This window comes from Lynx rufus, unplaced genomic scaffold, assembly GCF_022079265.1.
Source record: "Lynx rufus isolate CCGP_SWC_20201006 ecotype Redwood Valley unplaced genomic scaffold, mLynRuf1.p SCAF_23, whole genome shotgun sequence".
NCBI lineage: Eukaryota > Metazoa > Chordata > Mammalia > Carnivora > Felidae > Lynx > Lynx rufus.
This window is the reverse complement of record NW_025814838.1, coordinates 10,623,124-10,648,068: the sequence shown is the minus strand read 5'-3', so window position 1 is coordinate 10,648,068 and position 24,945 is coordinate 10,623,124. Positions and strand designations below refer to the sequence as shown.

At 41.5% G+C, this 24,945-nt stretch overlaps 1 long non-coding RNA gene across 3 annotated transcripts in view; it reads right to left on the bottom strand.

Moving 5' to 3' along the window:
* Positions 1 to 24,945, bottom strand: part of LOC124517977 (uncharacterized) — a 155,999-nt gene that overhangs the window by 49,143 nt on the left and 81,911 nt on the right. The window contains exons 2-4 of one of the 3 annotated variants that reach the window (XR_006963604.1): positions 8,896 to 9,186; positions 6,732 to 6,771; positions 5,376 to 6,259 (exon numbers count right to left, since the gene is read on the bottom strand). This is a non-coding gene — a long non-coding RNA (uncharacterized LOC124517977). Of the gene's footprint in view, positions 1 to 5,375; positions 6,772 to 8,895; positions 9,187 to 24,945 lie in introns of those variants that run through there. The other 2 variants (XR_006963603.1, XR_006963605.1) reach the window with 2 other exon arrangements.

The window sequence follows — 24,945 nt, the reverse complement described above, 5'->3', positions numbered from 1 at the left end:
CTGTGCTTCCTTTCCTCAAGCTTATATTCTAAAGAAAGAAAGGCTAAAGTGTCATCTAAAAGGGGATTCTAGGAAGGTAGATTTTTCTTTTCAATTTTTCTTAACATGTATGCCCACTCTCTGTGTCCATCTGGCCAAAAAAGACAAAGTTTGGAAGTGGATTTCAAATGAAGAGATGGTTTCATGGGGAAATGAGGCAGCTACATGACAAACTTTTCACCTCTTCACTAGGGGGAGAAAGAAACTCCTTTCTCATCACCTATATGCCAGTCATTGTGTGTGTTACTAGTTCATGATCTCCTTTTATGCTCATACCATACCGAGAACACTGGTAGGATGAACATTACTCCCCCTAAAGCCAAAGCAGAGGCCCAGAAATTCAAAAAAGTGTTCAAGGTCACACAGCTAATGGTAGAATCAGAAGCAGAACACAGGTGTGTCTGGCTCCACATCTTATTATTTGCAGAACATCATGACAGACTCTTAAAGACAGGTGAAGACTTTCCTGATTTTCTCCCTTTTATAATAGCTACAACAACAGTAATAAGTACCATTTACTGAGCACTCACTACGTGCCAGGGATTGTACAGGATATTAAAACATTATAGCGACAACAACAAAAATGTATGTAGGACTTAAATACACCTCCCCACAAAAATGAATGCACTGAAGCTTCATGGAGAAAAGCTCTTATAAAGACCATTTTAAAAGACCTGAATAGATTAAGACAAATACCAAGTTCACAAATAGGATAACTTAACATTGTAAGCATATTAATTTCCCCCCATCATTAAACCGTGGACTCAATGCAGTTCTATTCAAATGTCCAGCAGAGTTTTTTGAGGAATTTGAAAAACTGATTCTAAAACATATACAGAAATATAAAAGGCATGAATATGTAAGGTAATTTTGAAAAAAAAACCAGGAATAGTAGTAGGATTCATTTTACTGAATACTAAAACCTATTACTAAGTCACAGTAATTCTTTTTTAAGTGTGGTGTAGTCTTAGGAACAGATAAATAAATCAATGAAGCATCACAGAGATTCCAGAAACAGTCCTACATGTACAGGAGACTTGGCATTATACCCAATTGGGAAAGATTGAATTGTGTGGTAGATTTTGTTGGGAAAATTGATTCCCTGTATGGGAAAAATAAAATTGGATTCCTTCCTTCACACCTGAATGCAAAAGATAGTTTTCACTCTTATGTGGATCCTGAGAAACTTAACAGAAACCCATGGGGGAGGGGAAGGAAAAAAAAAAGAGGTTAGAGTGGGAGAGCATAAGAGACTCTTAAAAACTGAGGGTTGAAGGGGGTTGGGAGGGAGGAGAGGGTGAGTGATGGATATTGAAGAGGGCATTTTTTGGGATGAGCACTGGGTGTGGTATGGAAACCAATGTGACAATAAATTTCATATAAAAAAAGAAGAAAATGGAGGAAATATCTTTGTGACTTTACAATTGTACAGATTTTAAAGCAAGATCTAAAAAGAGCCAGCTATAAGGGGAAAACGTGAAGTGTTCAACTGCATTAACATTGCGATTTCTGCCCAGAAAAGGACGTAATCTACACACTGAACACTTCTGTGGACCACGAGATGTGTACAATATCTAAAACTTGGCTGGTGTTGAAATCTACAGAAACCTCTACAACACAGCAGGAAAAAATCAGGAAACCCAATAGAAAAAAGGGTAAAGTCTATGAAAAGAAAATTAATAGAAGAGGAAACACTAATGGCTAACAAGTATATGAAGAGATACTCAACTTCATTAGTAATCAGAGAAAAGCAAATTAAACCAACAATGATACCACTTTACATCCATCGTATTGGCAAAAATTACAAAGTCAGAGAACATCAAGGGCTAGGGAGAAGTGTAAACTAAGCAGCCATTCCAAGCAGCAATCTCTCAGTACTCAGGGCAATTAACTGTTCATCTACCCAACAATCCCCGTGGGTGGATATGTGCCTCAGAGAAACTCTTACACAAAACCACAAGGATGCATGCATGAGACTGTTCACCATAGTTTTCCTTGTGACAGTAAAGACTTTGAAAGTGTTCTTTCATCACTAAGGGAATGGATAAGCAAATCATAGTCTATGCATATGTTGACCCCCCAGGCCACAGTCAGAATGTACTGAATTAGATTTACATACAACATGAGGAGATGTCAAAAATACAGTGTTGAGTGGGAAAAAGTGAGGTTTGAGGTAACCTTTAAACCCATAAGTGGGTTTTACCATTTATGTAAATTAGTCAAAGCCAACTCTATATATTTTATCAATTATATACATAATTGTAAATTAACATATGAAAAGAGAACTAGAGAAATCTCCATTCCATATGCTAGAAGAAACACTCGTGGTATGGGAGGAGTGAAAGAAAGAATGGGAGAAGGAGGAGAACATAACGAAAGGAAAGAAAATCGTGGCGAACTCGCTCTGACCAGCAAATCTGAATATATCTACTCTGTGTCCCTGAAGTACCTACCTTGCTCACCAAAAATGAGCACTGTCACATTTAATGCTCAGAAAAAACACCATGAATGTAAGTATTGATGTCGGTCCTATTTTTGTTTTAAAAACAGAGAGGGTTGGCAGCTTTTCCCAGGCCATGGAGCAAATCAGTGGAAGGTCAGAGATCTGAAACAGGCCATGTGCCTCCGGTTCCTCACACTTAGCATCACTGTCTACCACTCGTGTTGAGGGAACTTCAGTGAAGTTCCATGTGGTAGTGCGTAACAAACTACGAGTCTATTAATTCCCTTGCAGCTGAGCTTTCTTAGTTTCTAAGATGTCCACTAATACAGGCTTATTTTTAGTGGACTAGTAACACCTGACCAAGCAAAACAACTTCAGCCCAACAATTTCACAGCTTCTCCTGAAAAACAAACCCTAAACAAAAACTGTTTCTTGCGGCCCGTCTTTCTGCATGATGCAGCAACTTGTACTGTAGACCATCTTTTCCCAAATAAGTTGCATAAGATTTTCAGTGCCAAGTGTACAGTTATATAAGAGTCAAAATCTATAGAAACTCAATATGCCATTTTGCTTCACCGTAACGAAAGCTCCCAACAGCAAATTTGCTTTCTGAAATTATATTATAGCAAAAAAACGCAGTCTTGAAAGTTCCAGAGAACCAAATACTGGTAGCCTTAGATAATGCCTGGCACATTGTCTGTGTTTGTTAAATGTTAAGTGGATGGGTAAAATTGATGGTTAGGTGGGTGGAGGATGAATGGGTAGATGGATGTGTGTGTGTGGGTGGGTGGGTGGATGGATGGATGGATGGGTAGATGGATGAATGGCTAGATGGATGGGTGGTTGGTGGGTGGATGGATGGATGTGTGGGTGGGTGGGTGGGTGGATGGATGGATGTGTGGGTGGGTGGATGGATGGATGAATGGCTAGATGGATGGGTGGTTGGTGGGTGGATGGATGGATCAGTGGATAGATGGATGGATGGGTGGGTGGATGGATGGATGGCTGGTGGGTAAGTGAGTGGGTAAATTATATGCATTCTTGACTTCATGGCTGGGAGTTTTAGCTAATGACATAACCTACATGCTTCCATGAGTACATGAGGGTGACAATATATTTCACCCCCTCCCCCAAAATGTCCTTGAAACTTTTAGTGCTATTTCCAGCTGCTATTTTCTCTTAACTTTCATGAAACTCATTAATCTGCCAATGACTACTGCAAAAGTACAAGCAGCCTGGAGGATGACAGCAGTGTGACTTAGTTCAAAAGCCAGCCTACGGACCCTGAAGACTTTGGAAATTGTTTCTTGTTCTTTCTTCCCCTGCATTTTTTTTTTTTTTTTTTTTTTTTGCCTAGAGTTGGTGTTGGGAGAAAAGAGAAGAAAACTCATCATTAGCTTAACAGAATGTCAGTGCTTTCAAACAGAGAGAGCTACATCAGACCCTGGGCTCAGCTCTCATGTTCTTAGATGCCCTGAGAAATGTGTTTCCTTGAGGTGCCCTTTAGAGCTGTCGGTTCCATCTAACAAAGTCCTAGTCTCTGCCTCTAAATACCTAACTTGCTGCCTCCCTCCACACATTGAGCTTGCCTGCCTGCCACTGCAGTGCCCCTTACACTGGGCAAAGTCACCAGAATTCCATTATGAAATACGCCCATGATATAGACCGGGACTCAAGAGACCAGAGACTAAGAAGTGAAAAATTACAATTCGGATTCCTAAAACAATCATTTCAGTTTCCATAAAAGATTTCCCCACTGGAGCCATTTTCACTTGAGCTTTGTCCAGCACCATTAAGCAGTGTTCTGCCTGCTCACAAGTTATAAGGAGCTCAAGAGCAGATTCAGTAACATACATGCAGCTCCCTTTCATAAAACGTCTGCACCGCTTTCTGCATGGTAATCCACCCTAATGGAGCCTTCATTAACCTATCTATATTGGATGAATGAACATCCCAAAGACCCCTCTCTTCAGCTTACAGAATATCTTTCTCAATTCTCAGTTGAAGCAGGACATTTCAGGATTATAGGATTATATTTTGTGAATGCTAGTTCCTGGCATTGGGTAAGTCCCTTAACCATCCTAAGCCTAAATTTGCTCATGTGTAAAATGGAAAGAAAAATACTCCCCTTCCAGAGTTGTTGTGAAGATTTCTTCAGTCAGTCTATAGTTTTTGAGAACCTACTCCTCTAAGCAAGACTCTAGAGTGAGGGAGTACTGGGGTCCAAAGATAACACATGAGTGTTGAGAGGTCAGGGAGTTCACAGGTGAGAGAGAGAGAGACACAAGCCAATAACTACAACGTAGTAAGTGCTAGTGTAGGAAGTAAGAAAACTGGATTTGGAGTCATTCTGTCCTGGGTTGAAATCCTGTTTCCACCACTTCCTCATTGCATGACACTGGGAAACTACTTAAACTTTCCCAACCTCATCTTATCAATGGAGACAATGATACCTCTGTCCTGATTCTATAAGGATTAAATTAGCTATACTGGTAAAACATAGTGTCAAGACCATAAAAAGTATTAAATAGAAGAAGACATTAAGTGTTATGGGAAACTCACAAGATGGACTGAGCACACATGAATGTGCCAAGCACGGTGTCTGATATGCAAAAGGCACGTTACAAACGTTAGCCTCTATCGCTGTCTACATCAACTCTCCCATTCAAATAAGGTGATTGCTTAATTTATTTTTTTATTTTGGAGACAGAGAGAGACACAGCATGAACGGGGGAGGGGCAGAGAGAGAGGGAGACACACAGAATCGGAAGCAGGCTCCAGGCTCTGAGCCATCAGCCCAGAGCCCGACGCGGGGCTCGAACCCACGGACCGCGAGATCGTGACCTGAGCCGAAGTCAGACGCTTAACCGACTGAGCCACCCAGGCGCCCCGGTGATTGCTTAATTTGAGCAAGACAAAGAAAGAACTAGAAATGGACCCAAGATCTTAGAGATGCAAGGCTGGGAGAAGATACCAGTGGCCAGCTGCCAGGAAATCTCATTCTGAATTCTCTAGGGCACAGATAAGCACAACTGCATTCACAAGGAACTACTGAGCCCCTGGGGTAGAGCAGGGGGAGGACAGGGCATAGCACAAATCCCATATCCACAGAGTATGAATATGGGACAACCATGAGTAATTCTAGCAATGACAATTCTTGGAAACACAAGAGATATGCTGGCCAAGGCCCTCTGATGAGCTGTGGCCTGGAGCAGGTGCACCTACCTGAAGACAGTCCATTATACAATGGTGACCACTGAGAACACGAGAGAAAATAGGGCTGATCTATTATTGTAGACATGGGTAATGCTGCTGTTGCACATGCTCTCCTACATATGAGACTTTACTGAAAGTTATAAAACACAAGTGTTTAAGACTCTTTTGGAGGCAAGTAGCCAACAAAACGGACTTAAGCAAAAAATTAAAATTGATTAGCTTGCCTAATTGATGAGTAAAACTTCAGGCATAATTAAACTCAAGAATTCAAGTGATCTCATCAGGAATCTGTCTTCCTCCACTTCTTGGCTGTCTTTCTCTGTCCTGTCTTCCTTCAAGAGTACTCTTCCCATGGAGAGGGAAGATAACCATAAGCAGCTTTATATCTCGTTCTTTAACGAATTCCAATCAAGAAAGTTCTCATTTCCAGTAGTCGTAGTACAAGTCCCAGGATTCTCATTGGCTCTGATTGGTCCAACTTGAGCAAGGATGTTTTGATTGGCCAGGTCTGGGTCATACGCCTCCCTCGCAGTAGGAATAGAACTAGCCTATGTGAGCCACCTGCCCTCAAAGGAAAATAGAGATGTTATTACTCTAAGGGTCACAAATTTGTGAACAGGTAAAAACTCCAGATATTGACTACACTTGCCTGCTGTTCTTTTTCTAGGCATCCATAGAACATCTGCAAATATAGGCAGAAGTTAACCAATCTCCTAAGATGTCAGCAGGGGAAAATAGATGAACAGACTCAGAAATGTCATCACGGCAGTTAATTGTGTGAAATTTATCACCCCGATTGATCACACAGCATTTAGCTTTAAGAACACCAAGCCTCCAAATTGCTAGGTTTTTTTTTTTTTTTTTACGACTGTGAGGCAAGGTTTACCAAAACTAGCAGATATGACTGTGACTTACAAAATGAGAAAAGTAAACAAGAAACACAATTTGATATGATTTAATAAAAGATTTGTTTCCACCACTTCTCCTGGGAACCTCGGCACATTTTCTTTTTAGAGACAGTTATTATCTCTACCTTTATTGAACAAAGGCATCGGAACCCAGCTGGTGAAGATCTGTAAAGAAAATCATTCTTTTATTAATAAGGCTGTTATTAGCAAGGGAAAAAAATCCATGTTTGGGGGTTTGCACTGAAGTTACAGGCCATTTCAAAGAAATATGGCTGACTACCACCAACATTATTTCAGGCAATTTCATGATCAAATGTCCTATTAGGTTGTTTAAAATTTTTATAGAGACTGTAAATCAGAACTATTTTCTATTTGCCCTAAATATTTAGGTACAACAGGGAAAGCAGATCAAATTAAAGGGTATTGTGCACATTTTTTACTGGGATCTCCCAGGAATATAAATCATTCCACTTGCAGTCTGGAGTTCCTGGGTAAACACGTTGGTGAGAACAACATTCGATGCTCCTCCAGTGCTCTCATTAAAAGGATGATCTGGACATTAAAACAATAAAAAATAAAAAATAAATGGGGCATCTGGGTGGCTCAGTCGGTTAAGCGTCAACTTTGGCTCAGGTCATGATCTCACGGTTTGTGAGTTCGAGCCCCGCATAGGGCTCTGTGCTGACAGCTCAGAGCCAGGAGCCTGCTTCGGTTTCTGTGTGTCCCTCTCTCTGCCCTTCCCCTGCTCCCGCTCTGTCTTTCTCTGTCTCAAAAATAAAACATTAAAAAAAATTTTTTTAATAAATAAATAAATGGATGATCTGGGTAACAACAGCAGTACCAAGTTCTTCCCCATCTTCAATTTTTTTTTTTTTTTGTCAAGATTCAGAGGATACTACTCAAACTCTCCCCAGAGATCCTAGAGGAATAAGTTTTGAACTACTTTATTCCATTGGTTCAGCCCTGAACAATACCATGGGACAAGAATCAGAGGAAGATAGGGGGGACAGACAGAGATCTGTAGACATGCTGGAAGAAATCATTCTTTCTTTTTAGAAAGAGAGTCAATATCCATCAAATGTTAAGTTGCATATCCCTTGATCTAGCAATTTCTGCTTAGACATTTAACCTACTGATACACTCACACATGTGCATAAAGATAGATGTTCCAGGGTACTTAATGCAGCCTTGGTTATGGTAGCAAAAGATTGGACATAATCCAAATGTCTTTCAATATGGCTCTGATTAAATAAATTACAGCACAGCCTCACAGCGGAAAACAATGTTGCCATTAAACACAATGAAATGGGCCTCGCTGAACTGAAATGGCACCACCTCTAAGATACATTGTTAAACAGAAGAGAAGAAGGGAGATACAGAGGAACAAGTATAGTGGAATGCCATTTTGTATTAAAAACATTTTTTTTAACATTTATTCATTTTTGAGAGATGGAGAGAGACAGGCAGACACAGAATCAGAAGCAGGCTCCAGGCTCTGAGCTGTCAGCACAGAGCCCGACGCAGGGCTCGAACCCATGATCGGTGATATCATGACTTGGGCCGAAGTTGGACATTTAACCAACTGAGCCACCCAGGCGCCCGCATTTTGTATTTTTTTTAATGTAAGAAAATATTTGGTTCTGTATGTTAACTCAACCAGAATTAAAATAAAAACTTAACACTAAAAAACCCAAAATATTTGTTTGTGCACACACAGAATATCTCTGAAAAGAAACCCAGGATTTGCCTCTTGGGAAGGGCCACCCTTATGTTCACTGTTATATCTTTCAGTACTCCTTTTTGAAGTTTTTATCATGTATGCATATGTAATTTTTTAAGTAAAAATTTAGACAAGGGGAGTTCAGTTGGTTAAGCATCTGACTTTGGCTCAGGTCATGATCTCATTGCTCGTGGGTTCAAGGCCCGCATCGGGTTCTGTGCTGACACCTTGCAGCTCGGAGCCTGGAGCCTGCTTCGGATTCTGTCTCTGTCTCTCTGCCCTCCCCTGCTCAAGGTCTGTCTGTCTGTCTGTCTCTCTTTCTCTCTCTCAAATATAAATAAACTTTAAAAACATTATTTTTAAATTTAGACAAAAAGGATAATGGTGCTTTGCAATAAATCTAACAGGAAATAGAAAAGATTTCTTGAAAAAAATTAGTAAAATACTCAGACATACATGAGATCTCTGAAAAAATGGAGAAGCACCTCACTTCCTTGAATACTATGAAAGACTGACTTACTGTTTCCAACCTTTCACTCCCTGCATTACAGAATTAAACATCCTTGTACCTTTGACATTTTCTCACTGTGGGTAGAGTGTTCTTTCTGACCCGTGGTTGTCCGTCTTGGTCACGTGACTTGCTGTGGCCAGTAGTGTGAGTAGATACAATAGAAGCAGAGGCTTTAAATGTGCCTCTGTGGCTCTGCCTGATCTCTTGAACTTCTGCCATCGACCGTGAGAAGATCAAACCTTGCGTAGCCAATGGTCCCAGGATGAGGAGATACATACAACAGACCTGGGCCTGGAATCAAGCAAGCTGATCCAGGAGAGCCCCGCAGAATCACAGCCTACATGCAGACCTGGGAGAAAAATCATTTTCGTGGTAAGCAAAGATTTGGGGGGGGGGGGGTGTATGTTACACAGTTTTATCACAGCCACATCTGACTGATACAGATGGGAAGACTAAATTACTTGCTTTGGCGCTCTCCCACCTCCTCTAGGAAATTGCTCCCGATTAACCCTACCACCACACAAGACTCTGATCTCTTCACAGCCACAGACAGATCCTTCACGACAGAAACTGTGTGTTATCACTCCCTGTGTCCCTAGACTTCTGCACAATGCCTGGCACAGGATTCTAAAAACTAAAAAAAAAAAAAAAAATCTTTCTCTGACCAACCTCTCTAAAGTACTTGCCTGCATCCAACAGTTAGTCAGCATCATATCACACAGACCATTAATCACAATCTGTAATCATCCTATTATTTTGTTATCTTGTCTCTCTCACTGGAACATTAACTCCCCGGAGGAAATGAATCAGTGAATTCCTTACTCTGATTTTTATAAGGCTTCAGACATCTGTTGTGCCACATTCTCCAAATTTCTTAGCCTACCCTTCAAGGCTTTGCAAAAGCTGGCCCCAAACTGTTCCCAGCCCTATCACCCAGTGTTTCCCTTAAGAAATACCATGCAGTCTTTTCGCCACCCACACTTTTTCTTTTTCTGAAACATTATCCAAGATATTCCCTCTACAAATTCCCTCTGGTATGAGTACTCTTTCCTACCATTCCTGCTTATCTAAATCCCGACCATTGGTATTATTTGGGATTAGGTTCAGCTATGATTTCACCGTAAAACTCAAAACACCAGTGGCCTAAAAAAGGCAAAAGTTTATCCCTTTTGCTTAATAAATTTAGAAGTAGTCAGAATAGGATTAGAAAGGCAATCTAGGGGCGCCTGGGTGGCGCAGTCGGTTAAGCGTCCGACTTCAGCCAGGTCACGATCTCGCGGTCCGGGAGTTCGAGCCCCGCGTCGGGCTCTGGGCTGATGGCTCAGAGCCTGGAGCCTGTTTCCGATTCTGTGTCTCCCTCTCTCTCTGCCCCTCCCCCGTTCATGCTCTGTCTCTCTCTGTCGCAAAAATAAATAAACGTTGAAAAAAAAAATTTTTAAAAAGAAAGGCAATCTATGGCTTCAGAGGAACAGGATCCTCCTAAGTTACTGTTCTGCACTGGGTTCCTTCCATTCCTAAACTCCCTTCCTGACCCAGAATGGCTGCTGGAGCTGCAGCTATTACATTCTCATTCTCGTCGTTAGGGAACAAGAAATATGGAAGAAAAGCATGCTTCCTCCCTATAAAGAAATCTGCTCCCCCAGCCCAGGAATCATACACAACACAGTCACTTACATGTCACCCAACAAAACCTGGTTATGCAGACACACCTAGCTGCATGGGAAATTGTATTAACTACTTTGATACATCACAAACCACCACGTCCTAACACAGTAGCTTAAAACAATAAGCATTTACCCACCACATGATTCTATGCGTTGGTAATTTGGGCTCAGTTCAGCTAGGCGGTTTTTGTGGCCTTGGGTGAGTACTCATGTGCCTGTAGTTAGCTGTCTGGTTGGCTGGTCTAGGATGACCTCAGCTAGGAAAGTTTGTCCCTACTCCAAACAGGCTCCTATCATCCAGAAGGCTAACTCTGGCTTGGTCACATGATGGTCGGGCAGGATTCCAAAAGAGTGAGTGGAGGTATGCAAGGCCCCTGGAGGCCTAGGCTTGGGATTAGCACAATGTCACTTCCATTGCATTGTACTGAACAAAGCAAATCACAAGTCTGGCTTGGATTCAAGAATGGGGAAAGACTGCATCACTAAACAGGAGGTGCTACCAAGTCACCCTGCAAAAGGATGTGCGTACAGGAAGGGAAATAATTGTGGCGAGTGTTGCAAGCAAGATTCCAAAGAAGTATTGTCTTTCTTGGGGGTGAGGGGGATGAGCCGGCTAAAAATTAGGTATTCTGTTATGGAAGTAGAGGGGAATGGATATTGGGGAACAGCCTGCATTCTCTATGACACCAACTTTCAAAGCCCAGTTCTAAATGCACTTCCTCCTTCTGGAAGCCTTCCTTGAACCACTGAGCTAGAATTCTGGCCACGAAAGACTATCACCTGTAAGTTTTATGACTCTCTCATAACTACCCATGGAGAGATATTGGCTCGTGAGTATCTGCGGAGAGTGATAGGAGGTAAGCCCTTACCCGTCCTCTGAAGCCACCATGAGCTTGGACACCATCTTTGCTGAGATCCTAACATTTCTGTTGAAACAAGTACCTTTATTATTTGAAAGTAACAAATCTTTTGTTTAAATGGCAGGAGAATAAATTTGTTACTCTTGTTTTCAGCACACCCACAAGAGGAACAAAGAATCCAGGTGACCCAAGGATAACAGGTCAAATACTAAAATCTAGAAGGAATCCCATAGCACCCAGAACATAAATAGATACACACACTCCTCATCAGAAAGGGTGTTGGAACTAGTCCATGGATACGTTAGCATTTTCCTTCTCCCTCTCTAATTCTCTTTCCTCTCTTGATGACTGGAATATAAATCAGTAGCCTAGAGTCCTTCTGGTTAACAAGGTTCTCATTTGGGAGGTTGCAGCCTAGGAGGCTATTAAAAAGAGAAAGAAAAGCTTCTTCTATAAACATTTCCTGCCAGCTGCTGAGGGCTGGAGAGGAGGGGAGGGCACCAGGGTGACAGCACAGAACAGGACCATTAGGGGAAGAAAATCTGAAAAGCAGAGTAAGAAATCTTGGTCCAAGTCTCTGGCAGATGATCCATGAATAGAAGTCTAACACACAAAGAGAACCGCCCCCCCCCCCCAGGCAAGACAGACAAGAGGAAAAGAGCCTTCTACCGATCCAAATGGGCCACCGCTGTCCAAAGCACAGCGGAAATCCCTGCAGGTGCCTGCAGAATGTTTTAGAGTAAAATGCTTAGGCTTTAGAAGCTGGAGGAGGGGTGGCCTCAGGCCTCAGCATCCTCCACCAACTCCTACAATAATGATAATAAGAACTTGCATTTGTTGGGTTATCACTGTGTGCCGGCACCACCATGAGTATCTTACGCGCATTAATTATCTCCACCAACCTCCGCCACAATGCCACCATGCTGGAGCTACTATTCTTGCCGTTTTATCCACAGGCCTGGTGACGCTCATAATTTGCCCAAGGTCATTTGTTTAAGAAGTGGAAGAGCCACGGTTCGATACCAGTTTCTCTGACTGCACAGGCCGTACTCTTGGACCTCTGCACCATCCTGCCTTTTTATACCGTGACAGAGTGGAAGAGGATGTGACCCAGGGGAGGTAAATGCTGCTGGAGACAGTCTTTTTCATTGAAGAACTCCTCAACTTTGAGAAAACACATCTGAAAATGCACAAATAAGAATTAGGCAACAACAACAGTGGTAATAAATGGACTAATTATATTGTACCAGGCACTGTGCTATTTTATGGACAGTATCACTTCATCTTTAGCCATAAAAAAATTGATGCTCCCATTTTAGGGATGAGAAAACAGAGGCACAGAGAAGTCACATGGCCAGGATCTCACAGCCAAGGACCAGCAGAGCTACAATTCAAAGGCAAGTCTGAGGCCAAAGAGCAAGCTCATTTCCAGCCCCAAGGTGTCTCCCCAAGCAAGTGGGCAATTCAGTCATTCACTGCTTCATTTTACCCTTCAAATATACATTAATATTCACTGCATTTAGACACTGTTTTAATTCCTGATATGGGAAAGGGGCCTAGAAAGAAAACCTTCCTGTTTCCATCTGACTAAAAAAGAACAATCGCTGAGATGAAGGAGTAAGGAAGGCAGACAGTTCTCTGGAGGGGGAAGATGAAAAGTTCCTAAGATCCCAACATACGTAGTCTGCCCTGACATCCTTGATCAGGAAAAGCAGCTGGAGGATGTCTGACCCGGCAGTGGTTGAGGTGGGAGCTGGGACAGGGTTAGTCGGGGAGAATCCAGGGAAGAAGGGGCAAGAGTGGAATAAGGACAAGGTTGGGGCCAGGATCATTTGTGGATGGCTGGGAGATGCTGGTGTCCAAGGCAGCAGGATGTGTCATGGTCACAGTGAGGGACACTAGCGTCACTGCCTGGATTCAAACCCAGCTCCTTTCTGTACTAGCTCTAGTTACCTTACAGTCCTTTCTCCCCTAAAGTAAGTAAGTGCCTGACAAGTACCTGACTCCATGTCTACTGCCTGGTGATTATTACCGTAACGTATCTCCAGGGCTCTGCTAAACCTGGGATTGAAACCAGGAAGGGTGAAGTCTATGGCAGCAATAGGAATAATTAACAACAATAACTTAATTTTGTCAGTATTAGTTATCTCTGCTGTGTAACAAATGACCCCCAAACTTAGTAACTTAGTAATTATCTCACAGTTTATATTGCTCAGTTTAGCTTATCTGGGTGCCTCTGACTCAAGATTTCTCCTGAGATTGCAATTGAGCCATCAAACATCGCAGTCTCATTTGAGGATTCAACTGGGGCAATCTCCTTCCCAAGCTTATTTCTGTGGTTATTGGCAGGCCTTGACCCCTTACCACATGGACCTCGCCACAGGACGGATTCATGTTATGATAGCTGGCTTCCCTAGAAAGCCATCCTAGAACTAGCACCTAAGACAGAAGTAGTTTTTTTTTTTATAACTTAATCGCAGAAGTGATAGCCCATTACTTCTGCCATATTCAATTCATTAGAAGTCTAGCCCACCCCAAAAGAGAGGATATTATACAAAAACATGAATACCAGGAGGTGAGGATAACTGGGGGCCACTGCCTGGGATGCCTGCCACATGTGTATTCAATAAGACCACAGAAACCTTCAGTCATCCTATCACCTAATCTCCTAACAGGAGACCTGCTTTCTCACTGGAAATCATGGTGTAGATTGAGTTCTCCATCGTTCCCAAGAATATGCAATTAAGGTGGAAAAGTGGTTTTCAACCTTTTTGGTGACATAAACCTTTCCCCAAATAAAATCTTTCTCAATATGTGGATGGATAAACATACTGTCTAATATTATAATGTATATGGTATATTATAACAAGCTGTTTATATAAAACGGAATACTACTCAGTCCAAATTTTAACACAGAAAAGAACTACTGATACACGCAACACACATGAACGGCCAAACCATTATTCTGAGAAGAATCTTTTTTTTTTTTCAACATATGAAATTTATTGTCAAATTGGTTTCCATACAACACCCAGTGCTCATCCCAAAAGGTGCCCTCCTCGATACCCATCACCCACCCTCCCCTCCCTCCCACCCCCCATCAACCCTCCGTTTGTTATTCTGAGAAGAATCCTACCACAGAAGTACATCCTGTATGACTGCATTTATAGGAAACTCTAGGAAAGAAAATATATTGTAATAGAAGTAGATCAGCATTTGCCTGGGACCAGGGCTGGGAATTAATGATTAACTGGGAAGAGAAGCAAGAGAATCTTTGGGGTGACAGAAATGTTCTATATCCTGATTGTTGAATCTCAATGAACTATACACTTAAAATGGGTGCATTTTAATGATCATAAATTACATCTCAGGAGAACTGCTCCAATCACAACAAGGATATGTGTCTATGCTATTATAAATAAATAAAAGGCCTTGGGATAGATCAGTGAGGATAGTGTGTGTCAATCCACAGAATAGAATTAATCCTGTTGTGGGCACTCACTCTCCAAATAAAGTATGGAGAAAATTTGGAGTAGTCTTTCAATGTGGTACTGTGTAAAACCCCTATACAGACACACCCCTTTTACCTGCAGTAAAAATCTACCTCAGTCCTCAAATTCTGGAGTAATCTATGATGTGCAAAGGAAAGCCTGGTTTTGTAAAGAAATACTTTTCTTCTTTCCTTTTCTTTTTCTCTTCCTTTTTTTTCTTTCTCTGTCAGTTTTCCTCTCTTTGTTTATCCCCCCCCCTTCTCTTACATCAAATCAGACCCTAGTTACTGTTCTGCAGCTTTTCTCCCAATTTGTACCTCTTGGACACCTATACAGGTACACCTTATTGTTTTTAATGGCTACATTGTGTTCTGTTGTATGATATCCTAATATGCATTTAGGTAGTACTCTATTGGTGAAAATTTACATTCCTTCCAGTTGGTTTTTTTTTTCTTTTAAACTATTGTATTGTCAGGATTATTTGGGACAAGAAGAAATGTCCCCCACTGGCAAAGAAATGCCACTTTCCATCAGGAAAGGCCAGCATCTGACCCAATTCATGTAATATCCAGGATATTATCCATTCTGGGCAGGGCCATATTGTAGCCATCATGGAGATGGCTAGGATCCATGGAGGTAGAAGCATCCTATCTGGCCCTCCCTAGATCAACCCCCAACATCCACACAGAAGCCCGAGAAGTGAGAACCCAGCAAACAACCTAAACATCTTCTAAAAGTTGTGAAAAGATACAGTGCATTTGAGCTGTTATTAACACCTGATGATACTCACTGAAACCAGACTAATTATCAACAAGCAGCAGGTTCCTTTCACACTCTAAATGTACCAGCTCCATGCAGAAGTGATGGCTAAATTAACCCCAGAGAGGCAGCCAGTGGCCTGCTCCTTTCATCTTGCTCAATGTTTAGACTAATTAGTTCTTTCTTCATCAGCTGCTAAGGATAAATAAATGACCAGGCAATACATCTTCTTCTACTCGATTGTAAGCTTTTCTGTAGAATATGATGCTAATAATAATGGTCATCTCATATTCAACCATTTACTCTACGTTGTATATTTTACACAGATGATTCCATTGAATTGTGTTAATATAATATGAAAGCAGGCACAAAGAACGTAAACTAGGTGCCCAATGTCATGAAGGTAGCATGGGTGTGCAAGGGTCCGTCTGCTCCAAAGCCCCAGCCTTAGAGTAAGATGAAATTGACCTGACCACCAGGAGGACAAAATGATATATAAAGACTTCACTACCGAGATGCCCTAAGACTATCTGTGTATGTTCCAATGATCAAGCATACTGTTTAGCACATAGTAGGTACTCAATAAAATTTTGTCACATGAATGAAGAAAACTGGGAACCCTTATAAATTCTTCTGCGTGTTATAGAAAATGACCCATGGACAAAGCACTGTGATTTGGTTGAAGAAGCTGACTTGTTTTCCTCTCCATAGGCGGTCACATGAGGTGAGTGAGGGTGAGGAAATATACGTGCGCGTAAGCTCATCTGCTTTTCTTTCCAGGCCAACCCTTTCAGAGAAGGCTGACAGAAGCACAAATGCATAGGGAGGACCTAAGAATATTCCACACTCCTTCCCCAATATCACAGAGGGATGTCACAACAAAATATCCTCCAGCGAGAAAGGACAAAAAAATGTAACTATCCAAAATGGAATAAATTAAAAAAACATAATAATTCATGAAATTCTGAAACCTTAGTCATGGTTTGATTTATTCTGCAGCCACATAAACATCACAGACTTTTCAACAACTCAGAAACAAAAAGAGTTCTCTCTCTTAATGACGAATAAGTAAATCATGGCATAATCATGAAATACTATGAAGCTATTAAAAAATATAATCAACATATATTTAAGCCTGTTGAAAAGTATTATGATAATTAAATTAACAAAATAAACAATAAAACAAAAGATGCAGTATAATCCCATTTTTTTCACAAAATATCAAATAATAAAAAAAAGAGCCTGGAAGGACACCAAATAGAGCAAATTATGAAGAGGTTTTTATGCACAATAAGCGTATGGATCTGTGTTTTTTAATTTTTTTCTCTAGTAAATATGTACTGGTTGTTGAATTAAAGCCAAATTATATGGAAGCAGCCCAAGTGTCCATGGATAGATGAATGTATAAAGAACATGTGGTATGTATACAATGGAATATTACTCAGCCATAAAAAAAGAATGAAATCTTGCCATTGGCACAACACGGATGGAGCTAGAGAGTATCATGCTAAGCAAAATAAGTCAGTCAGAGAAAGACAAATACCACATGATTTCACTCATATGTGGAATTTAAGAACAAAACAAAGGAGCAAAGGGGGAAAAAAGAGAGCAAGGGGCACCTGGGTGGCTCAGTTGGTTGAGCATCTGTCTCATTCTCACCTCAGGTCTTGATCTCAGGCTTGTGAGTTCGAGTCCCATGTCGGGCTCCGTGCCGGGAGTGAAGCCTGCTTGAAAGAGAGAGAGAGAGAGAAATAGAGAGAGAGAGAGAGAGAGAGAGAGAAACCAAGAAACAGACTCTTAACTTTAGAGAACGAAATGATGGTCACCAGAGGGGAGGCAGGTGGGAGATGGGTGAAACAGGTGATGGGGATTAAAGAGGGCATTTGCGGTGATGACCCCCAGAGTGTTGTATGGAAGTGTTGAATCACTATTTTGTAAACCTGAAACTAAGATCACACTGTATATTAACTAACTGGAATTTAAATAAAGGCTTAAAAAAATTAAACCTGTTGCGGTGCTGGTGTTTATTTAAACAGAGACCTAGAGAGAAGAATTCAGTCATAGCCCAAAGCAGACCAAGAGAGGGCATCTGAAATGGAATATTCAGTTAGGCTGTGGCAATTGCCAAAGGATCTGAGAGAACTTCACTGGGGACCAGAAATTGCTGAAAATGCTGGAGGAACCTAAAACAATGAGATATCTATGAATAAACCTAACCAAGGAGGTAAAAGATCTGTACTCTGAAAACTATAGAACACTTATGAAAGAAGTTGAAGAGGGCACAAAGAAATGGAAATGCATTCCACGCTCACAATAGGAAGAACAATCATTGTTAAAATGTCTACACTACCCAGAGTAATCTATGCATTTAATGCAATCCCCATCAAAATACCACCAGCATTTTTCATAGAACCAGAAGAAACAATCCTAAAATTTGTGTGGAACCACAAAGGACCCCAAAACAATCCTGAAAAAGAAAACCAAGCTGGAGACCTCATGATTCCAGACTTCAAGCTGTATTACAAAGCTGTAATCATCAAGACAGTATGGTACTGGCATAAAAACAGACATCAGATCAATGGAACCCAGAATAGAGAACCCAGAAATGGACCCACAAATGTATGGCCAACTATCTTTGCCAAAGCAGGAAAGAATATCCAATGGAATAAAGACAGTCTCTTCAGCAAATGGCGTTGGAAATACTGGATGGCAACATGCAGAAGAAAGAACCTGGACCACTTTCTTACACCAGACACAAAAATAAATTCAAAGTGGATGAAAGACCTAAATGTGAGAAAGGAAAGCATCAAAATCCCAGAGGAGAACACAGGCAGCAACCTCTTTGACCTCAGCCGGAGCAACTTCTTATTAGACACATCACCAGAAGCAAGAGAGACAAAGGCAAACATGAACAACTGGGACTTCATCAAGATAAAAAGCTTCTGCACAGCGAAGGAAACAATCAGCAAAACTAAAAGGCAACTGACAGAATGGGAGAAGATATTTGCAAATGACGTTGTCTGATAAAGGGTTAGTATCCAAAATCTATAAAGAACTTATCAAACTCAACACCCCAAACACAAATAATCCAGTTAAGAAATGGACAGAAGATGTAAATAGAGACTTTTCCAAAGAAGACAACCAGATGGCTAACAGACACATGAAAAGATGCTCAACATCGCTCATCAGGGAAATGCAAATCAAAACCACAATGAGATACCACCTCACACCTGTCAGAATAGCTAAAATTAAGAACACAAGAGGGGCACCCGGGTGGCTCAGTCGGTTAAGTGTCCGACTTCAGTTCAGGTCATGGTCTCACGGTTCGTGAGTTCGAGCCCTGCATCAGGCTCTGTGCTGACAGCTCAGAGCCTGGAGCCTGCTTTGGATTCTGTGTCTCCCTCTCTCTGCCCCTTACCCACTCACACTCTGTCTCTCTCTCAAAAATAAATAAACATTAAAAAAATTAAAAAAAAAAGAACACAAGAAACTACAGGTGTTGGCGAGGATGCAGAGAAAGGGGAACCCTGTTAACACTGTTGGCGGGAACGCAAACTGGTGCAGCCACTCTGGAGAACAATATAGAGATTCCTCAAAAAGTTAAATATAGGACTACCCTATGATCCAGCAATTGCACTACTAGGTATTTACCCAAAGATTAAAAAAAAATACAGATTTGAAGAGGTACACGCACACTGATGTTTATAGCAGCATTAAAAACAGTAGCCAAACTATGGAGAGAACCCAAATACCCATCAACTGATGGATGGATAAAGAAGATGTGGGGTGTGTGTGTGTGTGTATATATATACATATATAGTGGAATACTACTTGACCATCAAAAAGTGAAATCTTGCCATTTGCAATGGAACTAGGGTGTGTTATGCTAAGCGAAGTAAGTCAGTCAAAGAAAGACAAATACCATAGGATTTCACTCATATGTGGAATGCAAGAAACAAAACAGATGAACATAAGACAAGGGGGGAAGATAGAGAAGGAAACAAGCCATGGGACTTTTTGAAATGTTTATTTATTTTTGAGAGACAGAGAGAGAGAGAGAAAGAGAGAGAGAGAGAGAGACAGAGAGAGAGTGAGAGTGCAGGGGAGGGGGAGAGACAGAGGATCTGAAGGGGACTTTGTGTGACAGCAGACGGCCCGATACGGGGCTCGAACTCACGAACCATGAGATCATGACCTGAGCTGAAGTTGGACACTTAACTGACGAAGCCACCCAGGCGCCCCATAAGACAGTCTTAAAGATAGAGAATAAATAAGGTTGATGGAGGGAGGTGGGTGGGGGATGGGCTAGATAAGTGATGGGCATTAAGGAGGCCATTTGTTATAATGAGCACTAGGTGTTGTATGTAAGTGATGAATCACTGAATGCTACTCCTGAAACCAATATTGTAGTCTATGTTAACTAAGTAGAATTTAAATAAAAATTTTAAAAGATAAAAAATGAAATGGTGGAGTAGTTTTTAAAAACTTCACTCTATTGTGATTCACAATAATTCCCCCAAAACTCTGTTATAACTAATTTTAAATATGTCCATAGAACACATGTCACTTCTAGATACCTACAAACACCTAGACACCTGATACACAGTAGACAAAACAGCCAGTGTTGGCCAATATTTTCCAGTTCAGGTGTCATCTCAGCAGGCTTCCAAAGAACTTTCCTTAGTGTATCAGCTCTTGGTTAGCTCTCTAATTGGACAATCTGACCTCCCGCAAAGACTCTAGTACTTGGTTATGCAAAAGAAACAGTTCTGAAAGTCAAGAGAGGTGGCCCAGCTCTGCTATCAGTGACCTTGGGCAAGTCCTTCCCTGTGGTCTCAGCTGGTTGATCTATTGGACCCACACAATAAGATTCTCTCTTCCAGGAATTTGCAACTTGGAAACCAAGACTGGGAAATGAGACAAGATTAACAGCAGAACTTGAAAGGGAGACCATGAATTCCATCTGTTTCTGAGCTTCCCAGAGCTACGCTGGTATTCTCCTTCCTAAGCAAACTTCCTTTATTCCATGATACCCTACTATCCTGAAAAACCAATGATTGATTTTCCTTATATTAATCAGAGTCCCTCTTGTTACTTAGAACCAGCCCGGACTTTGCTACTGTGGCTCCGACAGAAGGAAGTCCTTCCTGCCCAGCATGAAGGGAATTGGTCAGTCAAGCAAAGGAGTCTGATCCACAGGGAAAGGCTGCCACAGAGAGCAGCTGTCATCCTTGTGCTAAGAAGTAGGGACCCAGCAGGGCAAGCTGTCACATTCAATAAGGATTCTCAGCCAGTCCAGCCATGCTCTCTGAGTATCCAGGCATAAACCCCCCAGGGTGAGGGAACAGAAAGGAGTGGCAATGGACATTATGAGTAGTCTACATCTCCTAGCTTCGCATACCTATCTGTGTGCCCACCTGAAGCCACACCTGGCTGACCATGTGCCAGCCATACCCACAGCATTGACTTCTTGCCTCTGAATTCTTGCAGCTGCTGTTGGAATCTCCCTAACACAGTAGTTCTCAACTGGGAACAGTTGTGCTCCCCATGGGACATGGGGAAGTCATGTCTGTGGACATTTTTGGCTATCACAACTGGGGTGGGGTTTTACTGGTATCTGGTGGGTGGATACCGGAAGTATTTGTTTCTTGTTCCTGCTGTAACAAATGATCACAACCTTAGTGGTTTCAAATAACAGAAATAAATTTCTGACAACCCCAGGGGTCACAAGACTAACATGACTTTGCAAGGCTGCTTTCCTTCTGGAGGCCTCCAGGGAAGAATTGGTTTCCTTGTGTTTTCCAGATTCTACAGGCAGCCTACATTCCTTGGCTCATGGCCCCTTCCTCCTTCTTCAAAGTCAGCAGCCATAGCACCTTCTCTCTTCCTTCTCTGTTTCTATCATCATATCACCTTCTCTCTTATCAGGACCCCTGTGATAATATCGGGCCCACCTCAGTCATCTGGGATAATCTCAAGATCTTTCATTTAAATGAAGGGTTTTGTGTGTTCTTTTTTTTTTCCCCATGTAAGGTAATATATTCACAGACGATAGGAATTAGGACATGGACGTCTTTGCGGGTCTAGCATTAGCCTGTGTCCCACACCAGGGATGCTGCTAGACATCCTACAGCAAAGAATCATCTGGTTTAAATGTGTGGAAGTTATAAAACCTGCATGCTCTGATAACAGCGTGGGTGGGGTCCCCCACATGATTTCACCTAAAACCACTTCTTTTTTTTTTTTTTTAATTTTTTTTTTCAACGTTTATTTATTTTTGGGACAGAGAGAGACAGAGCATGAACGGGCAAGGGGCAGAGAGAGAGGGAGACACAGAATCGGAAACAGGCTCCAGGCTCTGAGCCATCAGCCCAGAGCCCGACGCGGGGCTCGAACTCCCAGACCGCGAGATCGTGACCTGGCTGAGGTCGGACGCTTAACCGACTGCGCCACCCAGGCGCCCCTAAAACCACTTCTTAATGTGAATGACAGCTACAGACACACTATTCCTTGATCCCATCAATCTAAGACACTCCCTAAATTTTAAAATAGTTGTGAAGGTTGTTCAGCCCAAGTATGTAGCAGAAGTTCTGTTTCTCCAAAAAGTTTAAAAACAACAGAAAAAGCTAGTCATTTCTTACTCTTGATGCTTGCTATTCCTATGACTTAGATATGTTTTGGCTTTAAATGTTTGGAAGTTACTTGGGGCAAAAAAAAAAAAAAAAAAAAGAATTCTCCAAACTTTGGGACCAAAATGGGAAGCAACAGCGGAAAGCAGCTGTTACCAACCTTCTTCCCTGCTAATTTCTTTTTCCTACTCGCTAGAAGCAGACGTCTTTGGGAAGGGGAAGTAAACTAATGTTGGTTCTACACGCACCAGAAGCCAAGCACTGGGCCAGGTGTCTTACAACTATAACCTTCCTGGGTTGCTGTCATTGTTCCCATTTTAACACGAACAAACTCTCTGAGAAACTAAAAATTTGACTGGAGTTGGGGCACCTGGGTGACTCAGTCGGTTGAACCTCTGATTTTGGCTCAGATTATGATCTCAGAGTTTGTGGTTCGAGCCCCGTGTTGGGTTCTGTGCTGACATCTCAGAGCCTGGAGCCTCCTTCAGATTCTGTGTCTCCCTCTCTCTCTGCCCCTCCTCCGTTTGCTCTCTCTCTCTCTCTCTCTCTCTCTGTCTCTCTCAAAAATAAATAAACATTTAAAACAATTTTTAAAAATTTGACTGGAGTTACAAAGCCATTAAATGATGGAATGAAATGTGGATCTGTACTGCTTAAAGCCTATAGGTTTTGGGACAAGATGCTTGATGTTGCTTCCACATTCCACTTCAAAATCAGCTTGTTAAACCTTAGTAAAGTGAACAAGAACATCCAAAAGGTAACATAACTTCTCTGCTGAAATAAGACAGGAGTCGGCAAACTTTGTCTGCAAAGGGTCAATCAGTAAATAATTTAGGGTCCGTGGGCCACGTGGTCTCTGTTGCAACTGCTCAACTCTGCCCTCAGAGGGCAAAAGCAGCCACAACGATACATAAGTGAATAGGAGCAGCCGTGCTCCAGTAAGATATTCTTTTTTTTTTATTTAAAAAAAAATTTTTTTAACGTTTATTTATTTTTGAGACAGAGCATGAACGGGGGAGGGTCAGAGAGAAAGGGAGACACAGAATCTGAAACAGGCTCCAGGCTCTGTCAGCACAGAGCCCGACGCGGGACTCGAACCCATGGACCAGGAGATCATGACCTGAGCCGAAGCCGGACGCTTAACTGATTGAGCCACCCAGGTGCCCCGCCTGTAAGATATTCTTTACAGAGACGGGCAATGACCAGACTTGGACCTGGAGCCATATTATGTGTCCCTGCCCCCGACACCCTTACAGCACTGGTGAGGGTGTAAATCAGTACAATCCTTCTGGAAAGCAGTTCGGCAATAATGACCCAGCAATTCTATGTCCACGACAAGAGGGCAAAGATGTAGATACCAGGTTGTTCTCTGCAGCATTGTTTATAATGGTGAAATAAGGAAGATAGTCTAACTGTCCATCAGTAAGGAGCGAGTCAACAAACCCCGCTACAGGCAAATCATAGCCATGGCCATTAAACATTACAATGTAGATTTACAGTTAGTGACAAAGAAAGAAATCCAAGATGTATTTGAAAATCAGGTCATAAAATATCATATATATACATAATATAGATAATAATCTTATAAGCTATAATATTATATTATATATATTATATATGATATCATTATCTTATATATGTAATAATCTTATAATATATATGTAAAATAATCTTATTTTTATTTAAAAATATGTGTATCTAGATGTGAAGGTTAATTGTAGGCATCAGCTTGACCAGGCTAAGCGTTGCCCAGAGAACTGTTAAAACATCATTTCTGGGCATGTCTGTGAAGGTGTTTCCAGGAGAGATTAGTATTTGAATCAGCAGACTGAGGAGAAGATGCCCTCACTGGTACAGGTGGGCATCACCCCATTTTTTGAAGGCCTGAATATCCGAATTTAAAAAAAGAAAATATGGAGGAGACACAAATTCACTCTCTCTGCTTGATCTGGGACACCTATCTTCTCCTGCCTTTGAACATCAGTGCTTCATTCAGACTCAGACCAGAATTTCTAACCACAGGCCCCCTGATCATCAAGCCTTCAGATTCAAACTGAATCACAGCCCTGGCTTTCTTCATCCTCCAGCTTACAGACAGCAGATCCCAGGACTCCTTAACCTCCATAAATGCGTGGGCCAACTGCAATAATAAATCTCTTCTTATATAATCCTATTGGTTCTGCTTCTCTGGAGACCCCTGACTAACACAGTAGACTTAAAAAAAAAAAAAAAAAACTTTAATGATAAATACCAAATGTTTGCAGTGATTATTTCCAGGTGGTAGGATTTCAGCTATTTTTATTGGCTTCTTTAGCAATCCTTGTAGCTCCCAGTTCCATAGTGACACATAGTAAGTGCTCAGGAAATATTTGCTGACGAGGTGAAAAAAATATTACCAGTGTGTGCAAGCTAGAGCATCAGGGGTTTCATTTAGATATAAGGGAAGCATTTCCACCATGGTGGGTGGTAAACTCGGAAACATAATTAAAATACCATCTGGAATCATCTTTCCTGAAGATATTTTTTAAAGAAGGGAGTCATCTTATGATCCTGGAATGAGGAAGATTATCCTTAAGTGTGTCACAAATCCAGGAGCCATAAAAAATATGTATACATTTGATTACATAAAACTTAAAAAAAAAAAGTCTGCAGACTCAAAACCACCATAAGCAAATTCAAAATATAAATGACAAACCAGGAAATGG